We start from the raw sequence: 17,140 nt of genomic DNA, 5'->3' as shown, positions 1-17,140 counted from the left end.
ACACTGTGGGTTCTATCTGTGAGCCAGTTTGCAGGAGACCTACTGATGTAGGTGTGGCTGCCTATCTGACTGTGTTTGTGCATGATTCCTGAGTGGGTCGTAATATCCAAGGATCAGATGAGCAGCCTATCTTGTTATCTATTCCATACCATCACATAGTTACTGCACATGGCACAATGCTTATAGGGCTGGAGAGTGTCTACAGGTCTCTCTACAGTGGATGGCAACTGTGAGCCTTGTAATGCGGACACTGGGACATGTACTGGATGGGCAACAGCAAAAAGTAGCAAAACCCACCCCCCCAATGGTATGGTTCTCACACAAACACAACAACCCCCCACAGACAGGATACTGTTAAACACACAAACTTGCCCGGACTGAGATTAGAACCCCTGCCTATCAGTTTATTGCTACTACAGTGTTACACATTTATCACATGCACCACGGAGCTTATAGAACAAAGGTTGTCCAAAAGTACTTCTAAGGTGAGGAACATCACCAGCCCTTGTAAAGTATGGAAATGAGTGATGTACTGACTGATAGAGGCCACAAAATACTTTAAACTACACATATCCACACTTACGCACACACATTTACCAGCACTGGGCTTAGAACTATTATCTAACTAATTATTTGTACTATATTGTGACACAGTTATTACACATGCCACGGAGCTTATGCACTGCTAAGGTGACTGATATCTGCAGGATTGCATGAGCCATGGAGCTTATGCACTTCTGAGGTGACTGATATCTGCAGGACTGCTAAAGTAGGGAAAGGGGAAGTGTGCTGGGTTTGCATGGACCCAATAGCTTTTACTTGTACATACACACACACACATACACACACACACACACACACACACACACACACACACACACACACACACACACATACACTTTTACATTTGCCTAGACTGAGATTAGAACTCCTACCTAACCAGCTATTTGCACTATAGTGTTATACAATTATTGCATGCACCACAGAGCTTGTAGGGCTAAAGCCTGATGAAAGGCACTTCTAAGGTGACAGATATCTGCAGAACTGCTAAAGTAGGGGAAGGGGATGTATACTGGGTTTGACCGGCCCCAAAAGCTTTACCTTGTACACACACACACACACACACACACACACACACACACACACACACACACATTTTCATTTACTAGGACTGAGATTAGAACTCCTACCTAATTAATTACTTGTATTATAGTGTTACACAGTTATCACATGCACCACAGAGCTTATAGGGCTGAGGTTTGATGAAAGTAACTTCTATGGTGACAGACATCTTCAGGACTGCTAAGGTAGGGCAATGGGAAGTGCACTGGGTGGGGAAGGCCTGTTCATTCCTAGATCCTACTGACATTTCTCTAAGTGTATGAGCATGCCCAGTGTAACTTTCTATAGAAAATGTGGGACTCCATTCCAGGGATTGTTGTACTCCTGTCCGTTTTGTTTTGTGCTACAGCCATACCTCACAACCTCTTAGTGCAAGATGTCTAGAGATAGCCTATCAAAATGGGGGGCAATGGGCCATATTGTGATTGTGACTATTTCTCTCAGTAATGTATGGGTTTCTAGGGTTAAAGACATCTGACATATATGCCATTTGACACTATGTATTGTTTCAGTACCTCATGACATACCTCCTCAGATCATCACAGTGATTTACCAGAGGAATACAGGATGGATGATGCACACACCAGGATTATGGGCCAAATGCTATGCATTATTGCACGATCCAGCCTGTTGAGAGGTGTGCCTACAAGCAATTGACTGCTGGTGCTGCAGAAATGGTCCAGCACCTTGGTGATATATTACAATGGTGGAATCTCTGTGCATTATTGCTCTGGCCTGGTCTGATTTCCAGTCCACAGTTGGGTAATATAAGTCAGACAGGGTCAGGGTGACAGGCAGACTCCAGATAAATTTCTAGGGGATAAGATATGTGGGTGGTGTGTGTCCTAGGTCAGATATGTTTGCCTATAGCTACCAGTACTTTGTATTGGGGGCTTCTCAATGGTTGACTGCACTTGGAGCGTCTTGTGTGTGTCAAACTGTTTGAGATGTGTGTTTATCTCACATACATATATGGCTCACCTGATTCTGCTTAAATGGCCACATTTTGAGGTCAGGATATTGCATAGGATAAGTGATCAGGGTGTGTTACTCCCCATGGCTGTGGGTCAGGATTCTGTGGGTGCAGACATGTCACCATCTTCCAAGGTTAGGACTGCCTGCAATGAGTGCATTCCCATGTTTAGACTCCTAGCCCTGCCTCTCGACTGTACAGAGTATCACAGAATGTCCACATCCATGACTCATATATTTTGTTGGTTACCCAAACAAGTGTAGTTTTCAAGGACAAGTGTTTTGTAAGTCATTCAGGGTTGACGTCAGATATTATTGACAGTTGACATTGCAGTTTCAGACTTCATACCCATCAGACATTCTATGCTACTACAATCATTCCATCAACTTTATAACATTATTAGAGCAGTATTTCAAATGGGTCCTTCTCTTTGGACCTTTTTCACCCCATTATTCATGGCTTTGTCCAGATTTCTGGCTGACACTGGAAGGTTTTCTCCTAGCAGTTAGCAGCATGATCTTTCTTTGCATTTTGTAGACTGAGTTATGTTGGTGTTATGTACCCCATGACACTCCCTAACAGGGCACTGTGAGTGAGGCATAAGCATTTGCCAGAGGCCTGTAGGCCAGGTGTGACAGATGCAGGCCATCTGTAACAAGGCAGTGCATTCTGATGCTCATATGTTTCCAGGCTGCTGGCAGTAGACAACCCTGGGATAGTACCAGTAAGTTGACTGTGGGTGTTTCTGACAATTGCTTTCTGTTTGTGTTGAGACATCACTCTAGTTGACAGCTGGATGCTGCTTAAGGCAAGGGACATTTTACAGCATTTCTATGGGACTATGGGGGGACACATCTGTACACAATACACATTTGCAGAGACTGTGCTTATATTTGCTTAACATTTTGGTCCCATTTAGCATAGTGGTGTGCCCTATCTTTGAGACTACAGGCATAATAGTATCGCCCACAGGTCAGATTGTTCTGGCATAAACATTTGTAGTTTCAGACTTCTTACATTTCAAAGCCATACTGACACTGCTAGACCTGCTGTGATATCTCTGTATAAAAGTCTGTAGGTGGGGATTTCATGGATGTCAACATGTGGGGGCCTTTGCCAGACATTTTTGTATTGTTTTCTACAGCTGATCTGCTGGGTGAGTCTGGGGGTGGGTATGGGACCCCTACTTTGACATCCATGCATGTGACCTATGACCCCTCCAGTTATTTGGCTCACCACATATACTGCAGTGGTACTTCTCAACTAGTGTGGTACTGCATGGTGTGGGTAGGCCAGTACTGAGAATACACTTCCTGCTGTCCCACAGAGCTGTCAGTTATCTGCTGCTATCCCAGTTAGCCATCCCATTCCCTTGCATGCTTGATCAATACCATAGCTATGCTATCAGAACATTCCACTCCATTCATTTATTTTGTTAATGAGACTGGCTTACCTTGTGCCTGAGGCTGTTTTAAGGATGGTGCTTTAGAGCTGACTATGTCAGATGCATGCAGTACACTGCCTATACATGGTAAGGTATAAGTGTTTTGATGTTTGGCATCCATTTTACTGTGTGTGTGAGTCAGAGAGAGAGATCAGTCCCTGGGGCATACACTGTCAGTGTATGTGCTATGCATTGTCTCTTTGCCAAGGCCAGAGCATACTGGGCATGCCTTAGTCTGCCTAAAGGGGCAGGCTTAGGATGTTCCTCCTCCGAGTCTCTCTGTGCCTGTAGATACCTTGGCAATGGTGGGGAACTGTGTGGCCCTTCCCCGTTTTGTTCCTGCTGCAGCTGTTTCCACAGGATCATATTGTGTAGCATGGCTTATACTATGAACATGTGTGCACATGTGGCTGGAGCATACTGCAAGGCTCCACCAGATATGTCAAGGCAGCAGAACTGTGACTTGAGCATACCAAACACAATCTCTATAATGATCCTGGTTTGTGCGTGTGCCTCATTATGTCATTCTTGTGTGGATATGTGGCATTTCTGATGGGTGTCATCATCCATGGCTCCAGTGTGTAGCTATCCTCCCCCACCAGATGGTCATATGGGATGTCCCCACTGGCAAATGACTGGTACAGCTGTGACGAATGCCAGACGTGGGAGTCATGATAGCTTCCAGGGCTGCCAGCACACACGTTCATGATAATGCCCTGGGCATCGCACATGACCTGGCAGTTGATGTAGTGGAACCCTTTGCAGTTTAGGTAGACCCCACCCTGGTCATTGGGTGATGCTTTGATGTGGATGTGCGTGCAGTCTATGGCACCCAGTAACTCCAGGTATTCTGCTACATGGTGAAAGAGACGCATATTTCTGGTCCTCTTCTCATGGGTGCTGGGGAAGTAAATGTGCTCAGTGGCATGTGGTCTCATGGGATCCAGGAACTGGTGGAGTATTTTGGATGCAGATGCCTGTGAGACCCCCATAATATCCCCAGTTGGTCTTTGGAAAGTACCTGTAGCTAGTATCGTTAAAGCTACACATACCTCTTTATCCACTAGGATGGTTTCCCCTCTGTTGATTCTGGCTCTGAGGTAAGGCCGGCACAGCTCAACAAGTTGCTGAAGTATGTCCCTGTCCACCCTGTATCAGTCTACTATCTCCAGATCATGTATCCCCTGGTAGGTTACCCTGGGTCTGCACACTCTTCTCCTCCTCCTTGGTCTGAGTTGGTTGCCATCATTTTCCTCCCCACCACCCTCAGTGTCTAGCACACACTGATAGATCACAGCAACAGCAACCTATAACACGTTTTGTTAGATTTGTCAGTTTAAAGGTCCCCTGAATATGTACACCAGTGGTGTAGAGTTTGTGGAAAAACAGACTGAAAGGTGCTAGCATAGTTTATCGTCATTTGCTGGGCTGCTGCTTGTGTAATTGGTTGATTCTGATAAATTCCACCTGACAGCTATGCTTGTTCTCCTTGATTGCCTTCCTTCTGCTGTTTCCCCTTCCCATTTCCTCTCAGTTTAAGCCAGGATGCACACCGTGCATACACGGTGCTCAATTGTAAACAGTTCTGATATTTCTGTTGTTTTTTTTTTTTTTTTCATTTTTAGGCCTGGTGCACGCCACACAAACCTGTTTAGCTAAAGTAAACAGTTTTAGCAGACTTGGCCCTCCCTGGATGCAAACTCGCTCTGCATTTCATGGAATAAGAAAATACAGCCCCAGACACACACCCTTTCTTAGCTAAGGCCAAACACTGTCCATTGAGCTCCAATGTTCTTACAGCAAGCATGACACACCCCATTTTCATGTTAGCTGTTCCTCCTGTCTACATGGTGGTGTTGGAGCACCTACATGGTTAGGTGCAGTCTGACATTTAGAAGAAATTTGTGATTCAGTATAACTCCCCTCATTTGCATACACCACTGCCTTACTCCATAGTTACAAGACTTACATTGGGCCTTCCCCCTTAGCAACAACTGTTCCCTGGTATCATTTTCATTCTGCATGCCATTGACTATAATGGTGAAATGAAGATTTCTGTTAAAAATGATCCTCCCCTTTTTTTTTTTTTTTATTTTCGGGACTATCCCATTTGCTCGCAGCTGCCCTATGCTTAAAAGGCCAACATCGGCCAAAACAAAAGTCATATTTTAAAATATTAAAACTATTTTTATGCCAATGGCCATATATTTGGCCTTTGGCATGCCTACTAAATATAATGCATGCTTTATTTTGAGCTGTCATGCCTCCTTTTTCTCATTTGCAGAAATGTATTCAGCTAGTAACTAAATACATTTTTGCAGGTTACATTATTCCTGCATGAACACCAGCCTGGTTGCTGAATCACTAATTCACCTCATTTGCATGGTTTTCACCAGAAAATGAGGTAATTAGAATAAGGCAGTGGTGTCCATGCAGAAATAGTGTAGGAGCGCCAGTGTACATCCCAGGAGCCCTTTGCTGAATCGCTCGGTGGCCATGTTCCGTGCAGCAACTGCTACACTATTCATACACTCCGTGTAGGGTTTAATGAATCTCAGGGTAAATGTTTTCTGTATTTATGTGAGACTGAACTGCAAACTTATTTTAAAGTATTTCCTGTGATTCTGAACTCTGTTGTCACTGTGCTGAGTTAATGAGTATTGTCTTGTGCTTTTATTATTTATTATTAAATATATTTAAACCTTTTAATTGTGGCTGGTTTTGTTTATAGATATTTAAGCTCTTAGGGTACTAGCATATGTATTTGGTGATACTGTACAAGCCACTCTTGAATAGCCTTCAAGTCTTAGTCACACTTACCATTTGGATAATAGTAGCATTACACAGTAAGACTGGGCACCCTTCGGTAAGGGCCTTAAGTAGCTGATAAGGATGGTTAGTGGCAGGTGGTACTACCATATAGTCTGGGCAAAAGGAAGCATAGCTAGTAAACCTGTGCTAGCTTTCCCCAGGAGTGTCTGTGTGTTTGCAAATAAATCAAATCCCAAAGTGTGTGTGTGTCACCCACTTGGGCAGGGACATGAAGCATTGGTTGGAGAGAGAGGGTGCTGGAGGTTTTGGCTTGACCACTTGGCTAAGATCTTAACCCTATAGCTGTGCCAGTGGGGAGTCTTATTGGGGATCTGGAGAGACAGGGAGAAACCAGCCCCAGACTGACTGTGATATCTGTGCTCTTAAGGGAAATTATACTTTACTGTGTATGTATACCAATCATCCTCCCAATGTGCATGTCCCTCACTGAGTTAGTGGAGAGGATTGAGGCTCCTTGATTACTGGGCAGTACATGGGCATCACATATGAATTGCTTAGCAGTGGTGAGATAGCCACATCACATATTAATTGGCATGCTGTGGTGTGGATATTGAATTCCTGTAGCCTGTGTACAGTGATCACTAAGCTGTTTTGTACTCTAAATCAGTCATGCAGTGAACATTCAGCGCTCATATCACAATTGTTTTATTTCTTTTGTCAGCTTAGTCAGGGACAGCAGGCAAGCATGTTACAATTGTTTTATTTCTTTTGTTAGCTTAGTTAGTCACAGACAGCTGGCAAGCATGTCAGCAGAGGACTATGGCAAGCTGACAAGGAGCTTGTTGGCTGAGATGCTCCAGACTAAAGGACTGGTGCATGGAAATCTGACTAAAGCAGACGTGATTGCAGCTTTGGTCACAGTTGCATTACAGGATAGCAATCAGGAGAATGATCAGATTGGCTGTGGAGATGTACAACTCTCAGAAGATGGATAGCTCAATATTTCCACAGAGGACTTAAAAATCCATCTGGAGCTAAAGACATTTGAATTGGAGGCCAAGCATTTGGAAATGGAAGCAGCAGAAACACTGAGACATCCAGATGTTAAGGTGAAGGAGAGGCAGAGGCAACATGAAAAGGAAATGCTGACTCTTCACCAGAGTCATGCAGGTAATGGTGAAGGGAGTAACTGAACCCCAGAAGCAACAAAGGTCAGTAAATTTCTTCCACAATTCACAGAGGGGGGTAATTTTGATAGTTTCATGCATATGTTTGAGAGGGTATGCAAACAGTATGATGTCCAAGGGCTCTGGGTATGGTTCCTGACCTCCTTACTCCCTGGTAAAGCTGTAACTGTAATGTCCAAACTGTCTCATAATGACTGCTTAAATTATAATGTTGTAAAAAAATGTTTGCTAGAATGTTTTAAGCTAACACCTGAAGGTTATAGGAAAAAGTTTCATGAGCATAGACGCAAGGTAAATGAAAGTGTGTGTGAATATGTTGCCGAATTAAGTATTTATTTTCATAGATGGGTGAGGGGGTGTCAGGTGACCACTTCTGAAGGGCTGGAAGACCTTTTGATGAGGGAACAAGCCCTTAGCACTTTGCCTGAGGACATAAACATCTGGTTAGCTGATAGACAATGTGCTACCATAGATGAGTTGGGGAAGAAGGGAGACCTACACCTAGCAAGCAGGGCATCACTGCACAGGAAAGGGACACCCAGTGCTGCTCATGGGTCTAAGGGAACCCATGGTGGGCAGTCTAGACTACCCTAACAGAATCTGCCAGTAGCAGGGGAAGCCAATAGTCCAAGTACAAGTCCAGAAGCTAGGGTTAAATGTTTTAAATGCAACCAGTGGGGCCATGTAACATACAGATGTCCAAGGAGGCAAGGTGGGGAAGAAAAGGTGGGACAGTCAGTAAGTGGGAATGACAAAATGCCAACAGTAGGTTGTCTTGAGACAACAAGGGTGCCAAACTACCAACCTGCATATGTCCTGATAGGGAAGGATTTTGATAATTCACTACTGTTTGTTCATGCAGTTACATGTAGTCAGGCTTGGAGACAAGCATGTGAGTCTGATAGCCAGGGGAGGCCCTGACAGACCGCACACTTGCAGCTAGGATTGGTGAGATGGTTACTTCATGGAGGGAGTGAGACTGAAGGTGAGCCACAGCTGCTTGTTGGTACTGATGATCCCTCGGACAGAGTGACTGCAAAGGAAGAGGTGAGTAGTAGTACCCAGACTGACAATGAGGCACTGCTGTCAGAGGATACCAGACTTCCTGTGGAAGGGGAGCTGGGAAGGGTTACAAAGAGGGAGTTGGGAAAAGCTCAGCTCTCAGACCCTACATTGCAAGACCTGAGAGAGGTAACTAGTGAGACAAATGATTCTCAAGGGAAGGGAGAATCTGCATACTGGGACAAAAGATTACTTTATAGAGAGTGGACCCCTGAGGGAGGGCTAGAGGGTGAGAGAATACAGCAGTTGGTGGTGCCCAGAGCCTACCATCTGGCACTTCTAGCCATAGCCCATGATATTCCCTTTGCAGGTCATATGGGCATAAAATGTACAAAGAGACATATTATGCAGAACGTCTATTGGCCTGGAATTTCTAGGGATGCAACAGGGTACTGCAGGACCTGTGAGTAGAGCCAAAAGGTAGACAAGGCAGGACACAAGGTGAAAGCTCCTTTGATACCTTTGCCTGTGATTGAGGAGCCATTTCAGAGGATAGCTATGGATATTGTGGGAAATCTGAGTACCCCAAGTTCCACAGGGAAAAAGTATATCCTAGTGGTAGTAGATTATGCTATGAAATACCATGAGGCAGTGGCTCTATCCTCCATTGAGGCAGAAAAGGTGGCAAATGCTTTGTTAAAGATTTTTAGCAGGGTAGGTTTCCCAAAAGAAATACTGCCTGACAGAGGTGCAAATTTCATGTCAAACATGCTGACTTATCGGTGGAAGTGCTATGGGGTAAAGTACCTAAAGACCACCCCCTACCATCCCCAGACTAATGGTCTTGTTGAGAGGTGAAACTCTGCACTCAAGACCATGCTATAAGCATTTGCAGACCAGTTTAAGAGGGACTGGGACAAATATTTGCCCCATCTGTTGTTTGCTTACAGACAGGTGCCCCAAGAATCCACAGGTTTTTTACTCTTTGAGTTGTTGTATGGGCATAGGGTGAGGGGACCTCTTGATTTAATTTGAGATGAGTGGGAGGGTGAGTGGAATCCCATTTCACACTGAGCTTGATCGAAGGAAGGACACTGAGGAAACTCTGAGCTATAATATATAACATTAAGTATCCTGTTTTTTGTTTATTTTGTTCTTTATTTCTTTGTCATTTATAGCACTTTGTGTACTCTGCATTTTTCTAGCTAGTTTCACTGTGTGTGAGGTATTAACTGGAAATTGTCCACTTTTATTAAGCATCTGTTGGGTTGTTTGTTTGTAATAACTTGTTGCAGTTAAACTCTTTTTTCTAGAGGCTCCTTTAGCTGTTTAAAACTTTCATTTAAAGGCTCACTGCTGCTTTTCAGATGTGAGAAACATTTCTGCAGTTTGTTTCCCACCCTTCCTCCCTGCTGATATAGTGTTTTTATAGTTGGTGGCTTTGCAGTTGCCCGCCCCTAGTGTAAATTTGATATGGGACCCTCCTCCCAGTCTACTGTCATTACCTCATTCTACCCAGTACAGGGAGAACATTTGAGAAGGCCAATCAGCTTAGTTTCTGCTACTCCTTTCTCTCTTTCCACTTGTTTCTGTCCTGTAACTCCTGGGCCCATCTCATTTGCTCACTAAAAAACAAACAAAAAAAAAAAAATGTATCTGCTTTTACTGTATTTGTGTTTCTTCCTATTTTATTTTGCTTTTGCGTCATCTTAAAAGTACTCAATTGTATTTATTACTGCTTGGTGTAACTCATTCTAAGCCTTTTAGTTTAAGCACTTGGGCTTCAGACCAGTTGTTTTACATTAAGAAGATTTGTGGCCTGCACTGTGGTGGCAGGACAGGTAGCTTACATCCTTCTAAGTTGGGAACTGCTGATTGAGGGCTCAGTGTCTGTTATTCTAAAAGTGTATTAGTTCTGGTTTAAGCACTTGGGCTTCAGGCCAGTTATTTTACATTAAGAAGGTTCGTGGTCTGCACTCTTGTGGGAGGAGAGGCTGGACTCTGCCCTTCTGAGCTGGGAATTTCTGGTTAAAGGCTTATAGTGCCTGCATATTTGAACTGTTTCTTACTGAAATTGGTACACCTTCTTTGCTGTAGCATAGACTAGATCCAGGCCTGTTGAATCTAGCTTTGTTTGTATGCTTGTTGTTTGTTTGCTTATTTCCCTGAAACACTAATTTCACCTAAAACACAGATTTTCAGCATTTCTGTGGATCCCTAGTGATATCTGCATTGCTTACTGTAGTTATTTCCTTGTTTCACTTGAAAGAAAGTTACTGTTTGTCATTTTCGCATTTAAGTTACCTGTAACACATTGCATTTAAGTTACCTGGCACTTGATCACTAAGTCAGCACTAAAAAATTAAAAACACTACATCCTCACAAACTCCCCTTGAGTACCTTGTTCCCCATTGGCCCTTTTTTTCAATTATAAAGGAATTCCCAATACTATTCTAGCATGTCCAAAGGTCAGTTGTCAATCTCCTCTCCGGTCCAGCTGGTAAATCTCGGAATCTTGAGGCAATGTTACAACTGCCTCATGTACACAGACAACCCTCTACTCCTCCCAACAAATTCCAACACATGTGAGAGATGCAACCATATAGCCAAACTGGAGGCTAAGCTCTCTCAACTCAGTACTGGCGTAACCAGTCAGGAGGAGAAGGAAACCACACTCACTACAATTCCAGTCTCACATAGACCTACCACGACAGCAAACCAAACACATAAACACACAAAAACATACTCAGAGGCTCTAAATAAAAATCTGCCTAAGCAGCAGAGACCTCCAAAGCAGACACCCAAGCAACTGCTACCCCAAAACAAAACACATGCAACACATAGCTCACAAAACCAGTGTGCCGAACAGTCACAGCCCTTAAGGCTAAACAACACACCTGATACACTTGTAATAGGTGACTCTATCGTCAGGCACACTGACGTCCTGCTCACCAGACTGAACAAGGAGAAGGTCACAGTGAGCTGCCTGTCGGGCGCTAGGATCCGCCACATAACACAAGCACTCAGGTCATTCCGAGGCAAGTACAAATATGACTCAGTCATTGTCCATGCTGGTGTGAATGACCTGAGACGTACCTCCATGGACTACATGAAAAGAGACATAGAGGAGCTCTCTGAGCATGTAGCCCAGGCCGGTATGACCCTGACCATGAGTAGCATCTTACCCTCACCAAGAATGATGCCAAAATATGAAGACAAGATGATCAATTTCAACAATTGGCTTAAGTATTGGTGTCATTCAAAGGGGATCCAATGCCTGTCAGCCTGGGATGACATGCTCGACAAGCCACGATGCTTCGCTAGGGACGGCTTGCACCTGTCACCCCTGGGATTTCGGATATTGGCAAAGGCTCTTGCTACCCCCATAGTGCCTTTTTTAGGCAAGGCTCAAAAGACAAACCCACCTCCATAGGTATCACAAGGGATAAGAAACTAAGAGTAATGCTACTCAACGCCAGAAGTCTAAACCTCAAGATGCACGCACTCGAAACTCTCTTTAGCATGGAGAACATCGATATCTGTGCAGTAACAGAAACCTGATTCAAGGATCCCGAGAGCACCCCAGCACTACCAGGTTATACCTCATACCATGCTTTTCGGCCCCAAAACCTGGACCGAACAACAAAAGGAGGGGGAGTATCAATATTCGTCAAAGATACCAACACCTCCAGGTTGGTGGCACAGCACGAAGCATCAGAGACTATCCATGTGCAACTAACAGTGGGTAAAACTGCCTTCCAGTTTATAGCCTGCTACAGACCACCTTCCCAAACCCAGGAACCCCACTTGGCCTTCCTGAGAACACTGAAAAATATGAAGGTCTCTCCAAACACCATTATTTTGGGTGACTTCAACTACCCAAACATAGACTGGGAGCATTACTCTAGCTCCAACACCCTAGCCCAAAGGTTCCTAGAATTTATAAACTCAAATGCTATGGAACAACTTGTTACCACTCCCACAAGAGGGGAAAACATATTGGACTTGATCATCACCAACATGGGGACTCTATGCTCCAGACCAGAAGTGTATCCCTCACTGGTAAGATCAGACCATAAACTAATCTCACTGGATATTTACATCCCAACCCCACCCCCTGCCCAGAAAACCACAGTGAAAAACTTCTCTAAAGCAAATTTCACACTCCTCAAAACCGAGGTGGAATCCTTCAAAGCCTCGGGCCTGTGGAAAATACAGCCCAGACTGCAGAATCCTTTATAAACGCATTCCATGAACACCTTCAGGAATGCATGGATCTTGCAATCCCAAATAAAACCAAGACCCAATCCTCCAAAGGCAGACGTCCTGTCTGGTGGACCCCAGCCATAAACAAACTATACAATAGAAGGAGGAAGCTACTACATGATAGAGCAAAATCCCAAAAAGGGAAGGCATCTCTGATCAGTATTAGCAAAAAACTACGGGCACTCATAAAATCGTCTAAGGCCAGCTTCGGGAGAAAAATTGCACAGGACACTAAGGATAATCACAAGGCTTTCTTTAGTTATGTTAGGAGCCTGGGTGGGAATTACCAGATATGCTCAGAATTAGTCCAAAATGACAAAAAATACACCGAACCCACAGACATTACCAACATCCTAGCTGACAGGTTCAGCGCAAACTTCTCCCCTCCCCACCAAAAGGGCAAATATCTATCCCAGCAGAGTGCTGCCCCCCTGACATCTCAGATGCTCAGGTAAGAGCCGCCTTCTCCAAAGCAAAAAACACAGCATCAATGGGACCAGATGGTGTCCCGGGCTGCATCCTACATGAACTCCAAGAAGAGCTAAACCCAAACATAAAAGTACTGTTCAGTCTCAGCCTTACTACAGGATATGTACCCAAAGAGTGGCGTAGAGCAACAGTGGTCCCTCTCCACAAAGGTGGTGCCTCAACGGATCCTGGAAACTATCGCCCCATAAGCCTGACTAGCTTGGTCTGCAAAGCTATGGAAAGGATCATCATGGACCTCATAAATAAAGATATTGGGGACCTACAGACACTGGATCCTACCCAGTTTGGCTTTGTTAAGGGCAGATCCTGCCTCTTAAACCTGGTCGATTTCTTTGAAACAGTCACCAAGGCCATTGACGAGGGGAAGGTAGTCCACACAGCCTACCTGGACCTCGCAAAAGCCTTCGATACAATACCCCACTTGGGCATTATAGATAAGATCACCAGCTTAAATATAAACCCCTATGTCACTAGATGGGTTGCAAACTGGCTCAAGGACAGAACCCACATGGTTAGAATTGCTGGAGCCATGTCAGACTCCAAACCAGTTACAAGTGGCGTCCCACAAGGCTCAGTCCTGGGACCTCTCTTGTTTGGTATATATTTCTCGGAGGTACAGGCCAACATGGAAGGACTGTGGCTGACCAAGTTCGCAGATGACTGCAAACTGGGCACCATAATCGACTCTCCAGCCGACACAAGCATCCTCCAAAAGGCCTCATAGAAACAGACAACTGGTGCCAGAGCCATGGCCTCAAGCTAAACGCCAAAAAGTGTATAGTCATCCCCTTTGGCAAAAACAAAAGTGCCCACAAATTACCACATAGGTGGTAATCCATTAAGTACAGAAGAAGTAATTAGGGACCTGGGGACCCAAGTTGATAGCAATCTCTCATTTGACAACCACGTGGCCAAAGTGGTTAGAAGAACATTTTATAGAGCCCACCTAATCATGAAGGGATTCACATCTAGATCAGGGGAGGTCATCGTGCCTCTTTACTCATCCCTCATCAGGCCCATAATTGAGTACAATGCCCCTTTTGGGATGTACCTTACCAGACACCTGCAGCAACTGGAAAGACCCCAAAAGTACCTCACCAAGAGGATCAAAGGGCTCAAACAGATGCCATATGCTGCCCGGTTAAAGAAACTCCAGCTCTACTCAGTGGCATACCGCCTGCTCAGACGCGATCTGTGCCTGACGTATAAAGCCATGTCCAACCCGGAATTAATGGACATGCTGCACCTCAGAAAATCCAAATCCCATCGAGCTACGCGCTCGAGAGACTTGAACCTCAGCACTGAAATAAATAGGACATGCTGGAGGGACAGATTCATAACCCAGAGGCTCCCTTCACTCTGGAATAAAATCCCAGTCCAGGTTAGGCAGAGTCCCTTATTGACTCTCTTCAAGAGGAATCTTAATGAGTGGATGGGAGATCGTAGGTTTACCCCAGGTATCACTTCTGTGTCACTGTTAGACAGAGGCACAGTATACTAACCTCGAAAAAGGGCATAGCAAAATTAATTTAAAATGGGTGGCGAAAGCCAAACACACTCTGGCTAGGCTTATAAATGCCCTAGGGCAGATAGCCTAGTATGAACCTATGAACAAGGAGTCTGTTGTTGCATATGTCCTAAACCTCAGGACAAGGCTCTGGGAACTCATGGGCTTGACCCAGGAGAACCTGTCAGAAGCCTAACAGTAGAAAAAGGTCTGGCATGACAGGAATGTTCAAGCTATAGAGTATGCTGTAGGGCAGCAGGTAATGCTTCTCATTCCTGTCAGACACAAGAAGCTGCAGGAAGCTTGAGAGGGACTCTACAAGCTGGTAAGGAAAGTTAGTGATGTTAACTACATGGTAGAACTGCTAGGCATAAGGCAGGGACACAAATTGTACCATATTAACATGATGAAACTTTACCATGATAGGGAGGCCCTTGTGCTGAGTATTTGCAGTGGATTGCAGGAGGAGTCTGAGGGAGATCTGGTGACTGATCTCCTCAGTGAGGCTCGGACTGACACCTCATTGGAATGGGTAGCAATGTCCCAGCAGCTATCTCCTATCCAGGTTTGAGAAATCTGAGCAGTGTTACAGGGGTTTGGGGACGTGATCACTGGAAAATTAGGGTGCACTCACCTGGTGCAGTACCAGGTGGATACAGGACCCAAAGGCCTATTAGGCAGGCCCGTTATAGGATGCCTGAGAGAGTGAAGCAGACTCTGAGGGAGGAGATACAAGAAATGTTGAAACTAGGGGTAATTCATGAGTCCAGCAGTCTCTGGGCCTCTACAGTGGTGTGGTACCAAAAAAGGATGGCAGCACCAGGTTCTGTGGTGACTACAGGAAACTAAATAGTCACGCAGAGTCAGATGCTTACCCCCATGCCTAGGACAGATGAAACCCTAGAGCAGCTGGTTGAGGCTAAGTATCTTACCACCATTGACCTTACCAAAGGTTACTGGCAGGCGCCCTTGACTCCCAGTGCTACAGAGAGATCAGCCCTTGTGACTCATTTTGGCTTGTATGAGTTCACAAAGATGTCCTTTGGGATGAAAAATGCCCCAAAACTTTCCAGAGGCTGATGGATCATATCCTAGCAAGAGCAGGAGATTTTGCCCTTGCTTACCTAGATGATATTGTCATCTACAGCCATTCCTAGCAAGAGAACCTGCAGCATGTCCTGAAAGTGCTGGGCAGACTATAGAGGGCAGGGTTGACCATTAAGCCCAGCAAATGTCAGGTGGATACGGCAGAGGACTCCTACCTGCGACATAGAGTAAGAAGTGGTAAGATCAGGCCAGAACCAGCCAAAGTGGAAGCCATTCAGACATGGCCTGCACCTGTTACCAAAAAGCAGGTGAGTGCATTTTTAGAGACAGCAGGGTATGACAGAAAGTTTGTCCCCCGTTATTTTACCAAAGCTGCTCCCCTCACAGACCTGACAAGGAAAAACAGGCCAGATAATGTAGTGTGGACTCCAGCATGTGAGCAGCATTCCAGAAGCTTAAAGAAGCTTTGGGAGGACCACCTGTGTTAGCCAGTCCAGATTACAGAAAATTATTTTTTTGTGCAGGTGGATACTTCGAACCATGGGGTGGAAGCTGTACTTAGCCAGATTTCTTCAGAGGGAGGAGAGAACCCAGGGGTTTATCTCAGTCATAATTTCCAACCCAGGGAGGATTGCTATGCAGCTGTAGAAAAGGAAAGTCTAGCCATAGTGTGGGCACTGCAGAAACTTCACCTTATCTGTATAGAAGAAATTTCACAGCAGTTACAGACCACAATCCCCTAACATGGTTACATTGAGCCAGCCAGCAAAATGCCAAGTTGCTAAGGTGGATCCTAGGGTTGCAAGCATATGATATGACAGTGCAGCACTGCAGTGGAGTTAACAATGTCAATGCAGATGGGCTCTCAAGACAGGTAATGGGGTATGGTATTCCCAGATAGGCTCAATCCTTTCAAGCCATGTTTCTCAAGGGTCACTTGAAAAACTAGCTTGAGTTTTTGTGGGGGGAGAAATGTGATAAACCAAGATGCTGCCAGTCCAGCTAGCTAGAATTTTGTAAATAATTCTGTGTCGTAAATATTAATACGATCCATAGACTTGTCTATAAATGTAAGTAAACTGTATGTTATGTGCTGAGCTTCAAAAATGTAACCACAGTGCACCCTGCTGGAAAAGAGCAGAAATGTATATGGACTATATGCCTGTACAAATGTATGTTTTCATAGTAGAAACTGGAATATAGAGAGTTAACTTGCAAACTCTTGAGAAAATAAGTAGAAATTGTTTATGACTCTGTTTTCTCTGTTTCAGCTCAAAGCAGACACAGTGTCTAGAGTTGTAGGCTTTCCTATAGTCTGGAAACAGAGGTAA

This window comes from Protopterus annectens, chromosome 12.part0, assembly GCF_019279795.1.
Source record: "Protopterus annectens isolate FY-2018-M chromosome 12.part0, PAN1.0, whole genome shotgun sequence".
In the NCBI taxonomy this organism is placed as follows: domain Eukaryota; kingdom Metazoa; phylum Chordata; order Ceratodontiformes; family Protopteridae; genus Protopterus; species Protopterus annectens.
Note: the sequence above shows the minus strand (reverse complement) of the source record.